At 48.5% G+C, this 23,892-nt stretch overlaps 1 protein-coding gene across 24 annotated transcripts in view; it reads right to left on the bottom strand.

The window, feature by feature from the left end:
• The window catches only part of Epb41l1 (erythrocyte membrane protein band 4.1 like 1), a 118,837-nt gene that overhangs the window by 78,943 nt on the left and 16,002 nt on the right, over positions 1-23,892 (bottom strand). For 20 of the 24 annotated variants that reach the window (XM_074074680.1, XM_074074675.1, XM_074074676.1 and 17 more), the window contains exon 2: positions 22,584-22,632. The exons of the other annotated variants lie outside the window; for them this stretch is intronic. The gene's annotated coding sequence lies outside the window, so the exon portion shown is untranslated. The remainder of the gene's footprint in view (positions 1-22,583; positions 22,633-23,892) is intronic. 24 annotated transcript variants of the gene reach the window in all.

The raw sequence follows: 23,892 nt of genomic DNA, 5'->3' as shown, positions 1-23,892 counted from the left end.
TCTACACCTAAATTTTTAAAATAATAATAATAATATGACATGAATATAAAAGGGAGACCATTTGGGGATAACCAGCAGGGGGCGGCAGGGAAGGGAGAAGGTGATGGGAGGTGAATATATAGAAGTACATTATATATATGTATGAAAATAGCAATAATGAAACCTACTAAGTGCTATAAAAGAAAAGAGGGGCAAAGAAATAGAGATATATGAATATATGGAAATATCACAATGAAACCCCTTTGTACAATTAATATGTGCTGATTTTTAAAAAGAGAAAAAAAATCCATAAATCATCTAAACTTTGGTATTATTTTTCTCTAAGTTTTGAGGGTCAGGAAAAGTTAAGTGTCAGCCTCTTTCTCCATCTTTCTGTAGAATTTTCTAGAGAAAATTCTCTGGTCTGCTAGGAAATTGGTCAACCAAGAAAACCCTAGCCTGGCCAGCCAGACCCTCCCCTTTCTCACACTGCGTCTCTGGGGGAGCACAGTGTCCCTGTCCCCAGGATTCACAAGGCAGTCAGTCACTACAGGGGGCAGAGGAGATCCTACCAGCCCCTGGGAGAGAGGCAGCTATAAATCCTATGACTAGAAAGCAAATTACATGCCTCACTCTGTAGGTTTCCAACTCACCAACACTTCCCGGCAATCAAAGGGCCTTCATGCAGGATCTCAGAGTGTGCAGAGAGTGTGAACACACGTGGGCAGGAGGGACATGGAAACTGAGCATGAATGAGAAACAGAACTGAGACGGAAAATTGAACGGACCTGTGGAGACGGAGCCACAGGGAGGCAGCACATCATGACTGTTCAAATCCGGGCATTGGCAGAGCTCCAAGCTCCAACCTGCTTCCTGGTTGTGAGATTCTGAGCCAATCTCTGAACTTCTATTTTGTCCATTGCCAATTGGGGCTAATTCCACCTACCATACAGTTCCTAACACATGATAAGTAGAGGCTTAAAAAAAAAAAACTAACCATATAATCCAGCAATTCCACTTCTGTGTATATAGTCAAAATAAATAGCAGTGTCAGATACACCCAGCTTCCAACACCCAACGCTGCAGCACCATTATTCACAATAGCCAAGAGGCAGGAGCAAAACAGTGTCCATCAATAACAAAATGTGGTCCACACACACAGTGGAATATCATGCAGCCTCAAAAAGGAAGGAAATTCTGACACAAGAAAGCTATGACATAAATGAGCCTTGAAAACTTCATGCTAAGTGACATAAGCCATTCACAAAAAAAGACAAATACTGTGTGTTTTCATTTATATGAGGTATCCAGCCAAACTCAGAGGCAGAAAGTAAAATGGTGGTTGCCACAGGCTAGGGGACGGAAAGAGGAGTGATTCTGTAATGGGCAGAGAGTTTCAGTTTAGGGGGATGTGTTGTTTGTTTGTTTGTTTTTCCAATGGAGCTTTGCTATGTAGCCCAGCCTGTCCTCCTGCCTTGTCATCCTCCTGCCTCAGCTTCCCAAGTGCTGAGATGACAAGTATGTTCCACCATGCCCAGCAGAGTTTCAGTTTTTCAAAATAAAAAAAGTTCTGGAGGTGGGTGGTGGTCATGGTTACACAATGCAAACATAGTTAACACCACTGAACTGTACACTTAAAAATGATTAGGGAATGTGAATTTTATCACAGTTTAATGAAAAATTTAAATTGCTAAACAGCTTCCCCAGGCACTGGTGGTTTATGCCTGTAATCCTATCTATGTGAGAGGCTGAGATCAGGAGGATCTCAGTTCAAGGCCAGCCCAGGCAAATAATTTCCAAGACTCCATCTCCAAAATAACCAGAGTAAAACAGACAGGAGGTATGGCTCAAGCAGTAGAGTACCTGCTTTGCAAGTATGAAGCCCTAAGTTCAAATCCCAGTCCCACCAAAAAATAAAGTGCTAGACAGAAAATGAACAAGAGAATAAAAGAATAAAAGATGAAACCAGAGAAGTAGGGAGAACTGTAAGTGTGACATCACAGTAACAAAAGATGGAGACTCAAAGAAGAGACACACACTTCACACAACCTTGAGCCTCAACCTCACCTCCTGGTCTGCTGCAGCTTCCAATTTATTTCACCATGCTTTTTGTTTGTGGTGTCAAGTTTAAGTTTACATATTCAAATTTCAAGAAGTTAGTCACCCCTGCAAGCCTAATTCTGGGAGGTAGCCTTATGAAAAGGTCAAAAACTTTGGGGACAGAGAGACCTGGGCTCGAATCCCAGCCCCACCACTTGCAAGTTGAGTGGCCCTTCACTTATTTGCATATTAAAAGAAAACAACATGGGCAGAGGCTAAGAGCTTAGGTTTCAGTCATGGCGGGCAAGAGATGACTATCAATCACTGCTTCTGTTTCCTTTTCTGCAAAGCCGGCCTTATCTAGCCACCTGAGTACAGAATGAGAACATGTAAGTAAAGGAGCTTGCTGCAGGGTAAACACTCGGTAAGTAAGGACTGTGGTTATTACTACTGTTGTAATGCTATGATCGGGGTATGTTTGATTGAATATCTATCCCATTTATTGCTCTAGGGATATAGATGTAGATATTCTTTCGAAGTATTGGAGATTAGACTCAGGGCCTCACACATCCTAAGTAAGGGCTCTACCACTGACCTATACAGAGCATATTTTTCGCAGGTAGCAAGAAATAACCTGTCTCAAAGCTCTAGCGCTCTCACTTTCCCTCATGGAATCATGTCTCATTAAAGCCAGCAAGGATCTCACTTTACAGACAAGAAAATTGAGACCCCGTCATGTTCAAGGTCATGAAGCCAGCTCACAAGAATTGAGCTAGAACCCAGGTCTCTTGCCCCTACCGACTGACTCCCAAGAGCACAAGCACTTATTCTCCAGATAGCCATGTTTGTGTACAGATTTGGGGTGAAAGGAAGGTACTCTCTCAGACCCCAAAGACCCAAATGTAGCCAGCCTCAGCCAGGATGAAGTAGAAGCCATCTTGCCCTTTGGTAGCCCATGTCAGAAGCAGGGCGGGGCTCTGTGCAGCAGCCAGAGTGGCGCCAGAGGCACAGCTCCGGGCCCTCTCACCAGCTACATAATAAAGTAATTATGGGATTAGGGATAAAATTAGTCACTTGTGTAATCATTTTCCTTAGGACAAGAGCAGAAAGGGCCTTTTTAAAGAGTTGTCCTTGGCCTCCCAAGAGTATTCAAGCAGTCACAGCTGAGTACACACACACACACACACACACACACACACGCACACTCACACACCCAGAGCAGTGATGACGCTGTAGGAAGAGGTCACCTGGCTTCCTGTGCCTCACAGTAGATTCCAGTCCTACTGGCTTAATCCTGAGGGCTGGTTATTCCATCCCCTAAACTTTGCCTCACTGATGCCCTTTGTGACACTATTCCGAATACAGTGCCTCCACTCAGGGACCTTTATCATTGGAGAATCCAGCAGAACCACCTCTACATTCCTCCCCAACCACAGCACATTAGACCTGGGTTAATGAGCCCTCCCTCCATTTTGGCAGGTGTGGTACAAACATCGCAGCAGGCCCCGGGGGTTTGCTAATCCAGAAAGATCCCTGGTACCCGCTGCTGTGGCAGGCAGAATAATGCTCCCCCAAAGATATCCATGTCCTTTTCCCTAGACTCTGAACACACTACCTCACATGGCAAAGGGACTCTTCACCTGTCATTAGGGGCAGGATTCTAGATGGAGAGATGACCTTGGAATTTCCACATGGGCCAGTGCAATCACAAGAGTCCTTATGTGTGAAAGAGGGAGGTAGGGAGGGAAAGTCCGAGATGCAGTGGTAGAATTGGAGGCTAGAAGGTCATTGCCAGAGGGGGCCATAAGCCGAGGCATGGTGGCAGCCTGTAGATGCTGGAAAGGGCAAGGTTCAGATTCTCCCCTGGCAGCCCTGCCAACACCTCGACTTTTACCCCATAAAACTAAAGTTTTCCGATTTCTGAAGTCCCAGAACTATGAGACAATAAGTTTGTGTTGTTTAAGCAACTACGCGTGTGGTGATTTGTTAGAGCACCACTGGGACACTCACCCAGCCACCTCCGGAGGGACCCTTGGAGTCTACCTTTCACTCCAGGGAGAAGCCCTAGATGAGACTCCTCAAGGTACAGCCAAGGAGACCCCCGGGGCTCCCAACCAGAGAGATACCAATGGAGGGGAGGACAGAACCCCAGGAAAAGGGGTTGGTGCTGGGAGGAAAGGGAAAGGCTACACTTCACAGACATACTCTCCAACCTACAAACCAAACCCGTTAGTAGTGGCAGTGGTAGTGGGAGAGGCATCAGAGAAAGAGATCACCCAGAGAGCAGGAAATGGTTCTGGCCTTAACTCGGTTCCCGAGTCACTAGACAGTCACACCAGCCCCTTATCTTGGGACCTCATGATCATCACCATGGCGTACTGTGTGCCTGGGGCATGGGTTCAGAGTCAGGCTGAGGCTTACATAGAAAGTCTCGGAAGGCCCCTGGGGGGTGACTCACTTTCGCAATGCCCACGTTCAGCTGAGGAAACAAACTCAAGGCAGTGAGGAGAGACCTGGTTTGAACCCTGGCAGCCTGACTCCATGGCCTCCCTGCCTCCTCTTGGAGTTAGAGAACAAGGGGCTGGACAGTGTAGGGGCAGCCCCTGCTCACAGACCCAAGGGGAATTAAAAGCAGGTCCTCCCCATTCCCCTGGCCACGGGGTTTTGAGGTGCCTGGCAGTTTGGCAGGTTGGGGAGGCATGGCATCCATAATGTTTGCCCCAGAATTCCCCTCCTGAGCCTAAGAGACCTCACACGAATCCAAACAGAGCCATTTCTGCACCATTCATCGCAGGCCTGTTTATAACAACCAAACTCAAATGACCTGGAAGTCCACCAGCGGGAAAGGGGATGCGCCATCCTGTATTTGATGGAATGCTCAGTAATGACACAGAAGGCGGTTCTGGAAAGATCAGGAAGTGCAAACCACAGGACAGCATGGACCTACAAGGTAGAATTGTGGTGATGCCAAGAAAAAAGTTGGGGGAAATGTGCCAGATGCTCAACAATACTCTTCCTTCTGTTCTTCAAAATCTCTATACTATGTTACTACTTTCATAATTAAAAAACAAATTTTATATATATATAAAGAAAACAATAATAATTGCAGTGTAAGCGACATGCTGAGCAGTCAAGGAGAGAGGAGGTGCAGGCCATGGAGAACAGGCCAGAAAGAAGGATGCAGCAGAGAGCTTCAGGATGACTGTAAGCCTGGTCAGCGTGGCCTAGAAGCTGCTAGTGACCCAACACTTGTGCCTCCACCCCCAGCTGCACTTATGTGCAAACCAGGTGTCAAAAATAAGCTAATGACCCCGCACACACTCCCCACTGAGGAAGCTGAAAGAGCACCCTGACCATGGCCAGTGTCCCCAGGAGTGGCACCTATAACAAAACTAGGAGAAACAGTAATTGCCACATGTCCATCACGTCCAGCCCAGCCCAGGTAAACAGAGTGGGCCTCATGGAGAAGGGCCTGGACTGACTCGCTAGTGTCTTCAAAAGGGACTTAGTCATACCACTTGTGTTTCCATGGGGACCGATGTACCCGCTCCAACACACACACACACACACACACACACACACACACACACACACACACACTCGGCCCATCCCTCAGCCTCGCTGAGATGTGTCCCTTAGATTCTGGGCCTCTTTGATGCAAGCGACACAACACGCCCAGAGAGTCACATCCCCACTGACTCATTCATCCTCCCCCACCCTCTGCCCCACACATACCAACCTTCTTTCTTCTGCTGAGAGTTCCCCTTCTTCCCTTCCTTTGCTCAAAGGACCCCACAAGCCTGAGCACAAGAGGAAAGTCCCCCTGAAAGTCCTGTGTGGCTTCAATGTCCCATCACTGCCTCCCACACTCATCACAGACAGTAGCCAAATTCCAATGCTGCAGAGGTGCAGGGAATCTGGGTCGCAGATCTCAACACCATACCAAGCTGGGGAGTCCAGTGGCCTAAGCAGCCACCTCTGACCCTCAATCTGGTGAATCACCAGAAGTGGCTGAGTCATTCCCAGATGTCCCCCATTACAGCCCATCCTAAGAAAACTGACATTTTGTACCTCAGCTCATAGCCCGATGTGCAGTCATCCTCCAGGTCTGCCTGTGGGAGTGAGCCTGGCTGGGCCAAGTCAAGCCCAGCACCAATGTGGCGGCTCCTTTCCTGACAGGGAGCTCCGTGTCAGTATGTTACTCCATTTTCAGCACGTCTGAGTTATCCTCACTGGAGGTCTCTGGAGGATCTTAAAAGTGTTATTCAAACATTAGGTCGGACACAGGCCTCCCTGCTCTGACATCACTCACCCAAGGCAATGCTTTGCTCTCCCTGCTGTTGAGCACTGCCAGCAGTGAGCAACATGGCAGGCCAGGCACCCAGGACCCCTCCTCAGTCTGGAATTCCCCCCATTGCCTCCTTTTTTTGTTTTGCAGTGCTGGGGCTTGAACTCAGAGCCTTCACTTTGAATCACACCACCAGCCTTATTTTTTGTAAAGGGTTTTTTTTAAGATAGGGTCTCACGGAACTATTTGCCCTGGCTTCGAACAGTAATCCTCCTGATCTCTGCCTCCTGAGTGGCTGGGATTATAAGCATGAGCCACCAGTGATCAGCCTCCATCCCCTCTTTTATAGGACAGACACCAGGAAATGGTACTTGGGGCCTTCTATATAATCGGCATGTCACCTTGTCAACGTCTTGGTGCCAACTCTATGTGGTGCATTATGATTCCTATGTCATAGATACAAAAACCTGCAGGCATGCCACCCTCCCAAAGTCACCTAGCCAGCACAGGGTAAGTTACACCTGGAACCCAGGAAAGCTGAACTCCAGAGCTTCTCTAACTTCCCCTTCTCACCCCACCATGCACTGGCTGATGCCCGGCCCCACGCTGCCAGAAATGTGGCGCCCATTATTCATTACTTTTTGGCTTATTACCCTGAGGACAAGAGGGACTACAGGATTTTGGGTTCTAAGAGAGGCTTCAGATAATAAAATTTGCCTAGGAGAAAAGACAAAACAATGCTAAAAGTTGGTTGCAAACCCCTAATTTTAATTTATCTATTTATTTATTGCAGTGCTGGAAATCAAACCTGGGGCCTTGCACATGCTATGCTAGGCAAGTACTGTAACATCGAGCTACATCCCTACCCTTAAGTTTTTGAGACAAGGTCTTACTATGTAGCTCAAGCTAGCCTGGAATTATGAAGCCCAGGCTAGCCTTGAACACAAGATCCTCCTGCCTTTGCTTCCCAAGTGCTTGGATTACAGACATAAGCCACCATGTCCAGGTTTGCAATTCCCTATTCTGACCTGTTTCTTACAAGGGAATCTACAAGAGAGAATGTGGTCAGAGCCTTGCAAGATGTCAGATGAGGGATAGGGAAGGTCAAACAGGAGAGGTTCTCGATTGAGTGGTCAGACAAGTCAGAGCTGGAAGAATCAGAGAGTTTAGCCTAATGACTTATAGGAAGGGAAACAGAGGCTCAGGGAACTGCCCAGGACCAAGAGCGAGTCTGTGGCTGTGTCAGGACTAGAATACAGGTCCCCCAACTCTCCAGTTAGCTTTCCTGACCCAGAATAGTGAAGGGCCTGGAGAGATGCTGCCTGGGATAAATGACTGAGTGCTGGAACGAGAAGACCCATCACATTCGGAACACAAACACCTACACGGTGCTTCCATGGGGACCCCAGTCTTGCTCTGGTCTCTCATCCCACGGAAGGTGTGGGCAGAGGGAGACCCTTCCATTCACCAAGTCTCAGTCTTCACCAGGAGCCAATCAGGACCCCAGAGGAAGGCAGAAACTTTGGTTCCCCCAGCAACACAGACAAAGGCCTCTCCTCAGCACCGCAAGCAGCTGGAATAGAGGAGCAGACACAGGGCTCTCCTCTCCTTTCCTCAGAAGCAGGGAAACAACTCAATCCTTTTGGTTTTAGCTCCAACCTCCAGCCGTGCCTCTGGGATCTCAAATGGGGAGGCAGGGTGTGGATGGGCCTCAGAGTTGGAGGCTCAGGACAATGGTTGTGTCCTCTCCAGTCTACTGAGGTCCATTGCCACCAGGTTGTGCCTGGGGATGGGCCAGGGTGCCTGTGGGGGTGCTAGAAAAGTCAAGCTATGAACATCAAAACCCACAAGCATGGTCTGCCTTCTGCCAGCCCACTGAGAGCCCTACAGCTCCCGTGTGGGGCTCCTCCCTTCCCTCCCTTCCACCACGCCTATCAAGCCCTGTGTTCTGCCCACTCTCTCCTCTCACTCACTCTCTGACCTGTCCCATCTCTACTTCCACATGCCTGAGATTAGCCTGTCATTCCTCACACCAAAGGCCTGCCTGCTAGCCAACTGGCCCTTAGCCTCCAGCCTGACCCTTCCAATCCATTCCGCCACTGAAAGCTGAGTACCTCCTTCCCAACCTAATGCCCTTCAGTGTTCTCATCACCCTCAGACTAAGTCTCAGCTCCTGACCAGTGTACTGAGCTGTAGGGTCTAGGCCCACCCCCAGCATGCCCAGCAACCATGGGCCACCCCAAAGCACCCTGCTAGCAGAGCCCTGGGTGCTTTCTTCTTTGCAGTCATGGTCCCTTTGCTTGGAATGTCCTTTCTGAACCTGCCACTGCTGAATGAAAGCTCTCAGCTCTTCCCTGAGGCCAAGTTCTCTGCTGAGCCCCTGCCTTTACTGCCTCACTAACCTTCATCCAGACCCTGTGACGCAGACACTGTTAGTAGTTCTGTTTATAGACAAACAGAACCAGAGATATGAATGAACACCTCAAACCCCAGTCCCACCAAAACAAACACCAACAAAAAAGAATAAACATGGCTTTTTTTTTTCCAGTGGAACTGGGATTTGAACTCAGGGCTTCATGCTTGCAAAGCAGGCACTCTACTACTTGAGCCATGCCTCCAGTCCAACATTAAAAAAAAAGACAAATAACTACAAATTGTGATAAGCATTAGAAAGGAATCAAGAAGCAAAGGTAGGCCAAGTGTGGTAGTGCATGCCTATAATCGCAGCACTTGGGAGACTGAGGCAGAAGTGAGTTTGATGCCAGGCTATATAACCAGACCCTGACCCAAAAAAAGCAGTGTGAAGGCGGGCTGGTAGAGTGGCTCAAGTGGTAGAGCACCTGCCTAGCAAGCGTGAGGCCCTAGGTTCAAACTCCAGTATCAAGTAAAAAAAGAGTATGGATTGGGGTACAAGAATCTTATTAAGCTGAGATGTACAGGATAAGGAGCCAAGGTTGCAAAGACCCGTAGAAAGAATTCTAAGCAGAGGGAACAGCATATGTAAAGGTCCTGTGGTGAGAAAGAATTTGTAAAATGACCAGAAGACTCCTGTGGCTAAATGAAATGACCAGTGGGGAGATATATGGCTGGAGGAGAGAAGGCAGAGACCAGTTTACTCAGGATCTTATAGACCATAGTAAGGAGTTTAGACTTTATTTTAAGACCAAAAGAAAGACACTAAGTGACATGGTCAGATTTGTGTTTTAAAAGATCCCTCTGGCTGCCACTTGGAAGAGACTTGAGAACAAAGTTCAACTATAATATATACAAAGTAACCGATCCAGCACTGGCACATAGTTGGTACTCAATAAATGTTACTTTCTGTTTCCTTCTTTCTCAACCTCCCTCCCCATCCCCAGCAAGGAATATCCTCTTTACTCCTATACCTATGCTCTGAGGACACACTGCCACGTACTCTTCCATGTGAGACAGGGAAACCGTGGTCCAGCAAGAGGATACAGCATGCCTTCTGTCACACAGTGGGGCTGCAGCCATGGTGGAGCCTTCCCCTGAACTGGATCATGGCTTAATCTGAAGGTCAGCAAGCAGAGAAAGCAGCAAGCACTGGAGCCTTCAATCTCTCCTGCCCCCAGCATGGAGACGCCCAGAAAGCCTGGTCCTCGGTGAGTTATGGGTAAGGGGGGGTACTTAGAGAAAGGCCCCCTTTTCCTGCTTGCGTCAGATAAGGGCAGGCCACACTACAGGAAGAAGTCCCCAAAGGGACTGGATAATCACTAGGATGTTAGCAATCCCATCAACATCCCCAGGACGCAAGTGAGGCGTGTGGTCCTCCTTTTCCCCATCTGGAACATGGGCCATCAGTGTTCCATGATTTGTCCATGGAGAGAGAGAAATGGCAAAGCTCTAGCTAGAATGAATAATAGAATACTAGAACACTGAGCCGAAAGCCCCATTGTGCAGATGAAGAAACTGAGGTCCAACAAAGGAATGGGAGCTGCCCATAGGCGCACGCTGAGTAAGTGGTACAGCCAGGACCAGGAGTGTCTGTGGCTTCTGCGCTCAGCTCCCAGACAGTCTTCCTTGAGAAAGGTGGAACAGGCTCCTGAGGCAAGGTTGGGATTTGGGGGCAGGGGTCAAGGACAGAGCAACACTGCCTCCTCAGGCCTGCCCTGCCCCACTCCAGACCTCACATTGCTCATGGTGTTGTGAAACTTGCCAAACCAGTCCCCAAGCCAGGAACAAGTGGGCAGAGCCCAGAGCTACAGGGTAAGGCAAGATAGCTAGAGCCAGGGACAGAGAGGACCCAGAGAGGCTCCTCCTTGGCCTGCCACCCCAGGCAGTGCACACAAGATGTGTGCTTACTGCTGAACCCTCAGTCCTGGGGAATTTGGAACAGCAGGACTCTCTAGGCCTCTGTCTCTACTGGGCACAAGGGCCCGCCCTCCACTTCTCTCCTGCTCTGGACACTCAATTTGTCAGCTGTCTGTGTCACGTGGACAAGAGACCCAGGAAGTTTTCTGGGAAATAAGACAAGAGGAAGGGAGAGATGGCAAAATAACAAAAATCACCCAGCAGGCCTGAGAGACCCAGGAACCAACTACTAGGCAGAAAGGGACCTTGGAGTCAGCCTGGGCTCCTGTGAGCACATGACACATAGGCCAGGCAAATGCTCCACAAATGTCAGGAACTGTCTCATATCTCAATCAACTCCTTCCTTTGGAAGATGGGGAGGAGAGCTAGAAAGGACTGGCCTAAGGTCACACAGCAAGGCCATGGCAGAGGTAGAACTACAGGCCAACCCTGACCCCCAACTCAGGGCTACCACTGCATGCCACCTCTCACAGCAGAGACATTTTCTCAGATTCAAAGTCATGCATCCCACTGATGCATCCTCACTATCCACTGGGAGCAGCCAGTGAGTAGAGTTCTTCTACTTAACACTGATCAGAGCCAGGCACAGTAACGAATGCCTGCAGTTCCAGCAGGAGGATCTCAAGTTTGAGGCAAGCTTGGGAAAAGGAAGCAGGAAGAATCTATCTCAAAAACAAACAAACAAAAACACCAAAGGGCTAGGGGTAGAGCACTTGCCTAGCATGTGTAAGGCCCTGGATTCAATTTCTAGTACTAAAAATAAATAAATAAATAAAATTCTAGTGTTGTCAGTCCCTTTCCCACTATAACAAAAACACCATTAAGTTGGGTGACTTATAAACGACAGAAATTTGTTTCTCACACTTCTGGAACCTGGAAAGTCAAGGTCAAGGTGCCAGCAGATTCTGTGTCTAGTGAAGGTTCTGTCTTCTGGTTCATAGATGGCACCTTTGGGAGTCCTCAAATAATGGGAGGGGCAAGCTGGTTCTCTGGGATCTTTCATAAGGCCTTTCATGAGGGAGGAGCCTTCATGACCTTGACTACCTCTCAAGCACCACCCTCCCCCCCACAACCATCGCCTTGGGTTAGGATTTCATCGCAGGAATCTTGGGATATTAACAGTCATAGCATGTGCTCACCTGTGGGGCTCACCCCTGCATCCCAGCACCTGGGACACAGGTGTATGGTAGGAACTCAGTGAAAATACATTGCCTAAACCAAGGCTCAATGGAGGAGCAAGCAGGGGTAGAACCCTTTTTTCAACCCAAGCCCTGGAGTAGGGGTTGGGAAAGCAGAAAACAGAAGAGAGAGAGAGAGAGAGAGAGAGAGAGAGAGAGAGAGAGAGAGGAGATTTGAACTGGTCTGTCTGGGTGTTAAGCAAGCAGGACACTGTTGGCCCAGGGCTTCCAAACTCCTGTGCCCAAAGGTGAGAGACAGGTCACCCTCAACCACACTGACTGTATGGACTTCAAGGCCCAAATTTTTCTGTTACTTGGCAAGGCCACAAGATGTGTCACTCTGTTACTCACTCTCCAAAATTTACAGTGAAAATCAGGGTGAGTAACAACCCCCACTTCCCTGTTGGTGCTGCTGGACCAGGAGCCACATCTCTGAAGCACTCAGACCAGGAGCCGGGCCCAAGCTGGAATCATGAAGAGCCACTTGGCCTGTCTCACTGCAGCATTTGTGAAATGGGGATGAGACTGCTGCTCCTGGCTCCTTAGGAAGGATTCAGAGGAGTTGTGCAGGGACGGAGGGGAGGGCACTGTAAGAGCCTGTATCCACAAGAGGTCATTAATGACAGAAACATTGCCATCTCTGGCCTAGCTAGCTGGCATTGAATCCTCATATCTAAAGGTTAGCTATCATCATCGTCATCATTGTCATGATAGCTTCAACAACACAATATTATTATTAAGCACCTACTGTGTGCCCGACACAGCGCTACGTACATTGCCTACATTTTCTCATTTGGATTCCAGAACCTCTGCAGTAAGAACTATTGTCTCATTGTCTCCATTTTCCAGAAGATCAAACCAAGGCACAAAGAAACCAAGCATCTCATTCAAATTCACATAGTCATGGTGAGGTGAGGTCTTCGTGCCCGTGCATCTGGAGGGAGCTCAGCTCTCTTCAGCTGCACTCCATTGCCAGGGCACAGGCAGGTCACCCCATTAAAGAAACTCCCCAGCTGCCAAAGCCTGACACAGCCCTGAGTTGGCAATGGTCACCTCACTGACCAGTAGTAACCTTCGGGTTGAGTAGGACTGACTGGTTTTGTTGTTTTATTCGAAGATGAGAAAACTGAGCCTCCAGGAAAATTTGGCAACCACATGTCTCAACCAATTGATCACAGAAAACAAGGCATACAAAGGACTGGATAGAGTTGATCTAGAGGGGCAAACTGAGGAACAAGGTAGGAGAGGGGCCTGCCCACGTCATCCACTCCGACTTTCCTGAGACCAGGTCCATGCCTGGTTCCTGGACCAGTGAGAAGGCAGTGTTGCTTCTTCCAGCTCTATACTGCGCCCACCACAGCCTCTGTCCCCTTGTATCGGGGCTGCCTTCAGCTGGCAGCTGATGCCAAGGATTCTCCTAGTCTGGCTCTTAGTCTTCATGTACCAAATAAGAGAACTGACCTTGGTCAATGAATTCTAGGGACCAATGTGACTTCCATAGGTCAACACAGCCTAGGAGATCAGACTCAGTGCTTTCATTCTCTGTCACCAGCACCTCCTCCAAGGAGACCTAGGTTACAAAGGGGTAGCTACACTTTGACTTCCTGCACAAGTCCGCTTGAAGTATTGTCCTGAGCTGCTTCTCTGACAAGCTCCTCTGTTCTTTTCCAGGGGGCCATTCCATGTACCACTTTCAAGGTGGGCATTCTGGTCTGATGGAAGCCCTCAATGTGCCTGTAAACAGATGAGGCTGAGAGAAGGCAAGTGACTGGCTCAAGGTCATGTACAAGTTGGTGAGTGGTAGAGCTGGGACTGGAATCAACCCCCAGTGTCTGCAGCACCCACCATTGGACCCTGCCTGAAGAATCAAAATATACCAGACCTCAAGGTCCATCTGCCTGCCACCTGCGTCCTGGAAGACAAGATGCCCCAGGCCAGCCTGTCTCTCTTCTCTGATCTGGAGCAGGTTGGAGTTTTTCCCCTTGGTAAGACGTGAGTCTATGCAACTCTCCATAGACTGGATGGGGAAATCCCTGGGGCCCAGCTAAACTATAAGCTCTTTCTTCCTTTGTGTCTCCAGCCCAGTGGTTAAAGGCCCAGCACAGCCTCTGGCTTTGAATCCAGTTCCATCAATGCTTAGACAAATAACGAGATCTTTCTGTGTCTAGCTTTCCTTGTCTGCCAATGAGGGATAATACTAATACCTATCTTTTAGAGTGAGGATTAAATGAAATTGAGACAGACATAAATCACTTACAACCATGCCTGACATAGAACAGGGCCTTAATAAAAGACCATCAGTTTTAATGATTAGTAATTCTTAACAATGCTACCGAAAGCCTTTATCCTGCGGTCAGTCCACAGCCAGGACATCAATGTCAGTGGCTGACTCAGAGTGGAAGGCCACTTGGGGTGGTGAGGAAGAGCTTGGTCTGGGAGGCAGGAGACCTGGGCTGGAGCTCAGCCTGTGACCAGTGCAGAGGGAGCAGAGAGGGAGGACAGGTAGGAAGAGAGATAATGAAGACTGGACTGAGATGGCTTGTCCCCAGCTTGAGGGCAAGGAGGAATTTATCAAAATGTTCCTCCCCTACTTAAAATTCATCAGTGATATCCCATGCCTTTTTGTTTGTTTGTTTGAGACAGGGTCTCATTAGTCAGGGTGTTCTCAAACTCCTAGGCTCAAGTGATTCTCCTGCCTCTGTCTCCCAAGTAGCCGAAACTACAGGCCCACACCACCATGTCTGGCTCCCATGCTCTTCTGTATCAAAGCCAGCCACTGCCATCCCACCCTACCCGCTTTGCCTGTTCTTCTAACAGTGTTTCAAATCCTTCCAGGCTCAGTTAGCTGACATCCCCCAGGCCTGGTCAGGACCCCTTTGGGAACCCACATGCCTGAGTGTACCTCACAATATCTTCTCAATGCTTGGCTCTTTGTCTGAGTCTCTAGACTCTTAGAGGACAGGACAGAGAGGGCTGATCATGGTGAATGGTACACCCAGGGGTTGACAATTTTAAATTTCGTGCTCGGTCAAAGTTGGCTTAATGCACCAAGGGTTGAATGAAATGCCATAAAAACCTATCCCAACTCTATAAAACTCTAACTTAATCACCCTGAGTGAGTCATCTAATCTTTGGGGCCTCTATTTCTTTATCTGCTAAATGGGGACCATTAATCTTGCCCTGCCTCCCTCAAGGCCGCTGTATGGATCAAACAGATGAGCATTACAGGATGGTATCCTCAGGCTCACTTACTCAACAAATAGCTGTTAAGCACTTACCATGTATGGGACATGATCTTATAGGACCGAGTTATTCTTTTTAAAAAAAAAGAGATAATCATTCGCATTCCATAAACTTTACCACTTCGGAGTACACAATCCAATGGCTTTTACTGTATTTACGGAGTTGTGAAACCATCACCACTGACTCCAGGACCCCAGGTATACTTAGCCTGAGGTCCCAGTGTTCTTAGGAGTCCAGGTCTCTGGTTTTAGAGTCAATCAGGTGTCTGGGAAAGCCCAGACCTCTTAGAAGAATTTCTCTGGGATAAAAATGGAGCTCAAGGTAAATACTCAGTACAAACTGTATTCTACTTTGTGAAACAAAGTTGCAGACTTACCTGGGAAAAGGACCCACCCCACCAACCCAGCCTGAACCTTTTCCTAGCTTTGCCTCTCCAGCTGCATTGAATGTGGTGATTGGGCCGACCCTGGCCTCAGTTTCCCCATCTATTCCCTGGGCAGCAGGCTGAAACCCACACCTCCAACATACCACAGAGGGATCCCCTGTTAAATGGCTGATTTCATCTACCTTGTCAGAGGAAAAGCCTAGCCTCTTAACATCAGCCAAGATTGGCAAGGACAGCAGGTTGGGGCTGGATCTAGCGAACTCTCAAATACAGAAGTGATGAGTGAGGCCTTAGCAAGCCTGGGATCCTCTGAACTGGGGACACCCCATACACACACACACACACACACACACACACACACACACACACACTCCAGGCTGGAATACAGAAGGAGTCCCGGGAGGGACTCAGAAGTCAGCTCAGATGTTCACAATATCTTTTGGCACTGGGCAATGGGAAGAACAGGATTCCTGTGCACAGACATCTTCTAGCTCTACTCTGTACTTGTTAGCTGTGTCCTCTTTGAGAATTCACTTACCTTATCTGAGCCTCAGCTGACCCACCCCAAGAAAGGGAATAATTATACTATCTCTGTCCTGCCCCTCAGGACAGAGGGAGAGGGAGAAAGAGAGATGATGATGATGAAGCAGGAGGAGGAAGGGGAGGAGGAGGAGGAGAAGATTTGAAAAAGCCCTTTACAGGGAAAAATAAGGTGTTTTGATTTTAGTCCTGATGTGAGTCAGGTGATAACGGACATGGGGTTAAAGAACCTCCAATGAAAGACTCCCCCTGTCCTTTGTGGCCTGTTTCCTGTATGGAAATTGATCTAAGAAGGATCAGAAAAACGCAAGGATCCCAGAAGGAATGCTGAACATCTGGGTCTTATCTGAGTGACATTCCTGAGGCTTGGATTCCCCAGAGACAGCCTCTCTGGCTCTCAGGCTTGGGTCAAAGACAAGGGGAACAATCCATTACTGTGTAAGGGAGAGGCTGGGAAGCAGCTGGCCAGCAGAGAGGAGGAGGGACGGCCTGTGTAATGGTTAATTTTTGATTGTCAACTTGATTGGATCGAGAGACACCCAGGAGATTAGTAAAGCACACTTTTGGGTATGTCCAGACAAAACTAGATCATGAGGGCTCTGACCTAGCGAGTGGGCTGATCCCTTGATGGATTCCTAATATGATGACATCATACGGAGGGGGTGAAAGGTAGGAGGTGGGATCTAGTTGGAAGAGGCAGGTCACTGGAGGGCATGTATATATCTGTCCTGATCTCTTTCTGTATTCCCACTCTCTGCTTCCTGTCCACCATGATATAAGCTGCTCTGCCATGCCTTCCCCACCATGATGGACTGAACCCTCTGAACCATGAGCCCAAATAAATCTTTCTTCCTTTAAGCTGTTCTCTCATGTATTTTGGTCATAGAGACACAAAAGTAACTAACATAGATAGGCAAGGGCAGGCTTCCCTGTTGAGTCTCCCACAAGTCAATCTCTCCTTTGGGAGATAATGACACAGCCAGCTTCCATGTGACAAGTGCATTTGTGTCATTTTCCTCTTCAGAACCTCAGCATTCTCATCTTTAAAACAGGTGACAAAGCCCTTGACATGCTGTGAGTCTAGCTCAGTAAGTATGACTGCCACTAACAGCACATTCTTCCCCCCTGTTCCCCACCTGTGTTGTTTAGAGAAAAGCCCAAAGGTACTTTAGGGACAGATCCAAAACCTCTGGTGTCATTATTTACCTTCTGACAAAGTGGGTGAGATTAGCTGGAAGAGGGACCCCCCCCCACCGCCTCCATGCTGTCCAGATAGGGGCTGGATGCCCTCTCTCCACCAAAGTTGCCTGAAGCCAGGCTTTGTGCTGCCAGGAGGGAGGACAGACCTGGCAGTGAACCAAAAAAGAGCATGTCTCCCACCATCATCACCAGCAGGAAGGAAAGGAGCGCTGACACCTGCTGGTGCTCATGCCCTGCCCCATCTCCAGATGGGGTGCCCTCTATAAATCTGGGAGGGGAAAAGAAACTGGGCACCTGTGTGCAGCTGCAGACCAAACTTCTTCACACCTCTAAATAGAACAGTATGGAAGAAAAAGGCATCTTCTGTGGGACCTGAAAGCATAGCTGGCCATGACCACACACACACACACACACACACACACACACACACTCCCACTCTCCAGGTCTGGCCAAACTGGACCTCTTTTTGTCCCTTCCCTACCCTTATTCAGGCAGCTCCCTCCTCCTGGACAGCCCTCCCTGAATCAAATGTCCAGATCCTGGCCACCTTCAACCTGATTCAAAGTCCCCTCCTCCTTTCCTCCCTAATCTCTCTCCTCTAAACTTCCATTGTGCTTTGCTTGTCCCTCTCAATGGCAATTTGCCTGCTGAGCATGTCACAGTGACACCTACACAATTTATCCTGCCTCTAGGAGATACAGGAATGATGGTGGTTTTTAGCACAAGCTAAACCTGACTTTGGGTCAGGTAGAACCAGCTTTGTGGTTTCCTAGCCATGTGACCCTGGATTAGTCACTTATCCAGATTCCTCTGGAAAATGGGGGCAATAATGATACCTTCTCTATAAAGCCACTGTGGTATGGAGCCTCCCACAGACTGAGAGCTCAGTCATGTGATGTTGGTTATGAGGACCTTTCAGACAGGTTCTTTACATCTCCTGAAACACCTAGCACAGAACCACACGCTGGAGGACAGAGGTATCCGTAAGGGTGTAAGTGTCTGCCCTTTCCAACAGGGGGAGCACTGCTTGGACTGCCTAGGTGGGGCTGTCTCTGCAGGTCATTGGCTCTGAGTCACCCCCAGCAGCATGCAGACAGATACAGGACAGCCATTTGGCCTACCAAGGAGAGTCAGGAAATGTAGCGGTCCCAGTGTGAGCTCTGAAGTCAGACCTCTTGGGCCTGAATCCCAGTTCCTCCTCCTACTCAATGTCTGGACTTAGCTATGTCTCAGTTTTCTCACCTGCAAAATGGGGGCAATAATAGCAATACTAGGATCTACCCAAAGGACTGTATCAGGATTAAATGAGACAATATGTCTCATTTAAGCAAGAGAGTATCTCCCAACTCAGGAGGCAGAAATCAGGAGGATCACAGTTTGAAGCCAGCCCAGGCAGATAGTTCATGAAACCCTTTCTTGAAAAGTCCCAACACAAAAAAGACTGGCAGAGTGGTTCAAGTGGTAGAGCACCTGCCTAGCAAGCAGGAGACCCTAAGTTCGAATCCCAGTGTCACCAAAACAGAGAGAGAGAACATAGCCAGCCTAGAGAGGGAATTCAATAAACCTAAGCTATTGCTGTTATTGGTATTTGTACTCCCACTACTGAAGGGGCTAGTATCTGCTCATTTCAGGCCTCTCCCCTAACCAGGATTGCAGAGTGCTCTGATGGTCTGTCTGCCCAGGATCTGCCATCCCCCTCATCTGGTGGTCACCTTACCCTTCCTTTAAGGAAGTAGACAGGCACCTGACCCAGGCCTGGCTACTCAGAACATCCCTGTCCTCCACCTAGCAAGGATGGAACAATCCAAATCCTTCTCTTGGACTGACAAGTAGACCCTAGAAGAAAAATACTTCCCTCTTTCCATTTGGACTGCAAATTATGGCAACAGACAGTTTAAAAGGGAGGGACATGCAGAACAACAGAAAAGGAAAGTTGACATGAATCCTCATCATTCAATCCTACGAACTGCCCCAGGTCAGCCAAGATCAGATCTGTGCAGGCCAGGAGCAAGGCCAGGTAGAAGCCAGTCTTACAACCCCTGTGCTTTTGAGCATACCACCTATCATCTGGGCTGCATGGGACAGTTTAAAAATCATGTTCTCAAGAGCATACAGTCTACACACTGCTCCCTAGAGCCTGGGAGGAACCTCCTAAGGCACGCCAGGACAAGATTCTGGGTAAGCCACCCCCAGTTCAACCAGATAAGCTCTGTTACCAATGCTGACACAGTGGGATTATGCTGCCCAGAAGGTTTGAAATCACTGTTCCAATTGGCACTCAGCAGAGCATTAAGAAGTAGCTAGAGATCTCTACCTCTCACCCCGAACAAAAATTAATTCAAAATGGATCAAAGGTCCAAATGTATAGCCTAAAATTTTGAAATTACTAGTAGAAAACATAGGGAAGACCCTTGAAGATGTAGGCGTAGGTAATGCCATTCTGAATAGGACTCCAATTACTAAAGAAATAAGAGCAAGCATTGACAAAGGGGATTGTATCACATTCAAAAGCTTCTGCACAGCAAAGGCAGAAACAATGATCAGAACCAAGAGACAACCCACAGAACGGGAGAAAATCTTTGCCAGCTACTCATCAAATAAAGGACTAATATCCAGAACATAGAAAGAGCATCAAAAATTAAACACCAAAAGAATGACCTAATTAATAAATGGGTGAACAAACTGAACAAAAAGCTCTCAAAAGACATACAAATAGCCAATAAATACATGAAGATATTCAACATCCTTTGCCATAAAAGAAATGTAAATCAAACAACACTGAGACTCCATCTCACCTCAATCAGAATAGCCATCATCAAAGAACAAATGACAAGAAATGCTGGCAAGGATGCAGGGAGAAACGAACCCTCATAACTGTTGGCAGGAATGCAGCCAATGAAAATCAGTATGGAGGTGCCTCAAAAACTAAAAACTACCATATGATCTCGCTAGACCACTTCTAGGCATATGTCCAGGGGAATGTAAGTGAGCACATAATAAAGACGCCTGCACACCCATGCTTATTATAGCAGCACTGCTCACAACAGCCAAGTTATGGAATCAGCCTAGGTGCCATCAACTGATGAAGGGATGCAGACAATGTGGCATATCAGCCACAAAGAAGAATGGAATTATGTTGGTTGCAGGAAAACAGATGAAACTGGAGATCATCATGTTAAGTGAAATAAGCCAGACTGTTGCATATTCTCTCTCATATGCAGAATCTAGACCTAAAAAAAAATGTCTTGAGTGTGAAATGGGGAGAGGGAATTGTCTGGGAGTGGGAACCAGCAGGAGGGGGAGGCAGTGAAAGGATAAGGGGAAGAGGGGAAATATGAGTAAAGTACTTCAAACACATGTATGAAAACAGAATAATGAGCTAGGTCCTTGTGGCTCACACCTATAATCCTAGCTACTTGGGAAGCTGAGATCGAGAGGATTGAGGTTTGAGGTCAGTCCTGGTAAATAGTTCAAAAGATCCCCATCTCTAAAATAACCAGAGCAAAACAGACCGGAGGCATGGCTCAAGGAGAAGAGTGCCTGCTTTGTAAGTGCAAAGTTGAGTTCAACCCTCAGTACTGAAAAAAGAAAGGAAAGAAAAATAGAATGATAAAACCCACTAAATAGTGTTTAAAAGTGGGGGAAGATAAGAAAAAGTAATAGAGGGGGTAAATTTGGTTGAAGTGTGTTATATGAAACTCCTTTGTACAATTAATATTATGCTAATAAAAGAGAAGAAATGAACAACTGAGTCAAGAAAAAAAAAAAAAAGAGCTAAAGCTGATATGTCCAACCATCCAACCGCATTCTACAGAAAAGGAAACTGGAGCCCAGAAAGGGAAAGTAATGAGGTTAAAGCCATAGAGCAAGTACTCAAATGCAAGTCTGACCTGCAGGCCGGTGGCCCTTACTACCCCAGGCTGCCTGTACAAATCTGTTCCCACTCACACTTCCTGCCTCCTCCAGCACACAAATGGTGGGTAATACCTAGAGTCCATCTTTCTCCACTCTGAGTCCTAAGTAGCTGCTTGCCTCTGAGCTAGGCTCCTTGGAGGGCTTTAGGAAGTTAGAGGAACCAACTCTGCCTCCCCTGCCTGAGGCCCCACCTCTCCCATGTACCCTGAGCTCCCCTCTTGCCCACACATTTGCCCAAATGTCAGGGACCGGCTGGGCAGGCCACTCCTGGGAGCTCCTAATCCAGCTCGCCTGTCCTGGCTCACTGTGCCTGTGGACAGAGGGTTCCTTGTTCCCAGTGCTTCCTGCCCAGAGATCTCCATGGGGCCGTGTGCTGGCAGGAAGGAGCCAAATCTCTCCTCTCAACTGAGCTCAAGCCACCCCTGCCCCCCAGTATGCAGGGCTTACACACAACCTGCCTCGGCTTGGCTCAGCCCCACCCCACCCCACAGCCCCTCCCCCTGCACACACACACACACACACACACACAGGAGCAATCCCTAGGAATCCAGAGGTCCCCCATATGGATCCAAAACTAAAGCTCAAAGGATTCTAGAATAAGAACATCACAGCCCTGGCAGTCGTGCCTTACTAATAACCACACAGTGACATGTGTATGTAACTTTACAATTTCTCAATCAATATAACTTAACTGGCTTGGTGCCTTCTCTGTGGCCTCGCCCTGCCAGGCATACCACCTCCAAGTTAACATGCCCTGGGCCAGTGGTTTTCTCTTTTTCTTCTTTTCTTTGAGATAGGGTCTCACTGTGTAGCCCTAGCTATTTCAAATTGGCAGGCCTCTGGCCTCAATCTCCTGAGTGCTGGGATTACAGATATGTGCCACCAGGCCCACCTGAGCCAGTGGTTTTTCAAAGTGCCTTATCCAAACCCCAGGAAGGGTCTGTGGTGTTGTCTGGGAGCTGCCTGTGCCTGAGGAATTAACCCTTAGCCCTACCCCAACTTCAGCAGGGGCCACAACCTGTACAAAATAGCTGTTTTGTACACTGAGATTCTTTGGGGTTTATTTGAAAAGCGGGTTTCCCTGCTAGGAAGTTTGAAAAAATTTACTTAGTCTGAGCCTACCTCCCCCAGCTCTTGCCTAGGCAATGGGTATGTGTCCCTGAGGCCAACAATAAGGGAAGTCACATACTAGTCAGTGGCAGAAGGGCCCCACCCTGACTTGAAACTACCTAGTCTACACCAGGAGCCTCAGGGCCTGTGGAACCAGCTTCCGCCAATGTGCATTTCAGCCCCGACCTCAACACAAGCCCAAAGTAGGGCAAGCCCTCAGCACTGCCCCCTTTGTCATCCATAGCAGAAACCTATAGCCCAGACAGACTGTCACAGTACCACAGATCAAAAACCAGAGCCTGTGGGCCTGGAAGACCTCTTGGCCCAACCTCAGCACAAGCAGGAAACTAGGCAGGGCCTCTGGAACACTCACCCCTCCTCTGCACCCTGGCTCCCTGGGGGAGATGTCCTCAGTCAGGCACCTAGAAGGAGGAGACAGTGTTAGCTCCTGGGCACAGAGGCTTGGGCCAGCACACACTGGCAACTGAGGCTGGCACTGGACTCGCGGAGAAGTTGCTGAACCTGTTAAACAGAAAGGTGGTGGAACTGAACGCAGAGAGCAAGAGGGAAGGTGATAAAGCTGAGGTTGCAGCAGCCCTTGGGGCCAGGTTGTGAAGGGCCACGGAGGTCAAGGTGAAGATGAGTCTTCATTCCAAGAGCGATGGAAATCTCTGACTCCAGCGTGGAGAGGGGACTGGAAAGGGGCAAGAAGTAGTTGTGGGAGAGCCAGGTAGGAAGCAGGACAGGTCACAGAAGAGAGGAGAGACATTTAAAGATGGGATCCACGGGCTGGGTGGTGCAGCAGGTACAGGTGAATCAAGCAGCACAGAACCCCACCCGCAGGGCTTCTTTCCATGCCAATCCAGTGGTCTCCAGCATCAGGGAAGGAAAGCATACCTATCCCTCTCTTGACCTGACTATCCTGCCTCAGTCCTCTCAGTTGGGAAATAAATATGGGTGGCCATGGGAACCCCTCAGGGTCTTTTCAACATTAGTACTCTGTTCTGTTTGTTCTAACTTCCTCACTGGGTATTTAAACCCTATGCCAGCTTTTTTGAGCCCCGTCTCAGGCCTGGCCTGGCGCACAGTAGGGCAGGGTGGTCGGAAGGAGAACCTCAGATTCTCTGGACCCACAGCCAGGAGCATCTGTTTGTCTCCAGGTAGGATGAGTTGTTTCCATGTCACACGGAACATGAGAGTCAGGAGAACAAGAAGAACGGGCAGTGGTTTATGAGCGTGGGCTCTGGAGTTGCCCAGACCTGACTTGCATTACGGCTGTCCCATTTGCTAGCTGTGTGGTCTGGGCAAGTCACTTCCCTTCTTCAACTTCTAGGACCAACAGGAGGGTTAGATGTGACAGTTGCATGGAGAGCTTGGCCCATCCGTGAAAGAGCAGGCTCTGTTTACAGATGTGGAACTTGAGACACGGGGTGAAATGACTCACAAAGGACACACAGAGGTGAGTGGCAGAGCTGAGCCCTCTTCACTGGCCACTGGGCTGTGGAGCCTGGGGTCTTCACCACTAAGCCATACATACACTATTTTGGTTCCTGCTTTTTGGATAAAGAAAACGAAGCCAAAAGAAAAAATTCAAAATGACCTGCCCAAAGTCATAGCGAAAATTAACTGCCAAAAAGGGATTTGAACTCAGGCCTCCTTGGTAAAAATCTCTATGGTCTCCC

This window comes from Castor canadensis, chromosome 5, assembly GCF_047511655.1.
Source record: "Castor canadensis chromosome 5, mCasCan1.hap1v2, whole genome shotgun sequence".
Lineage (NCBI taxonomy): Eukaryota > Metazoa > Chordata > Mammalia > Rodentia > Castoridae > Castor > Castor canadensis.
Note: the sequence above shows the minus strand (reverse complement) of the source record. Positions and strands in the feature narration are given on the sequence as shown.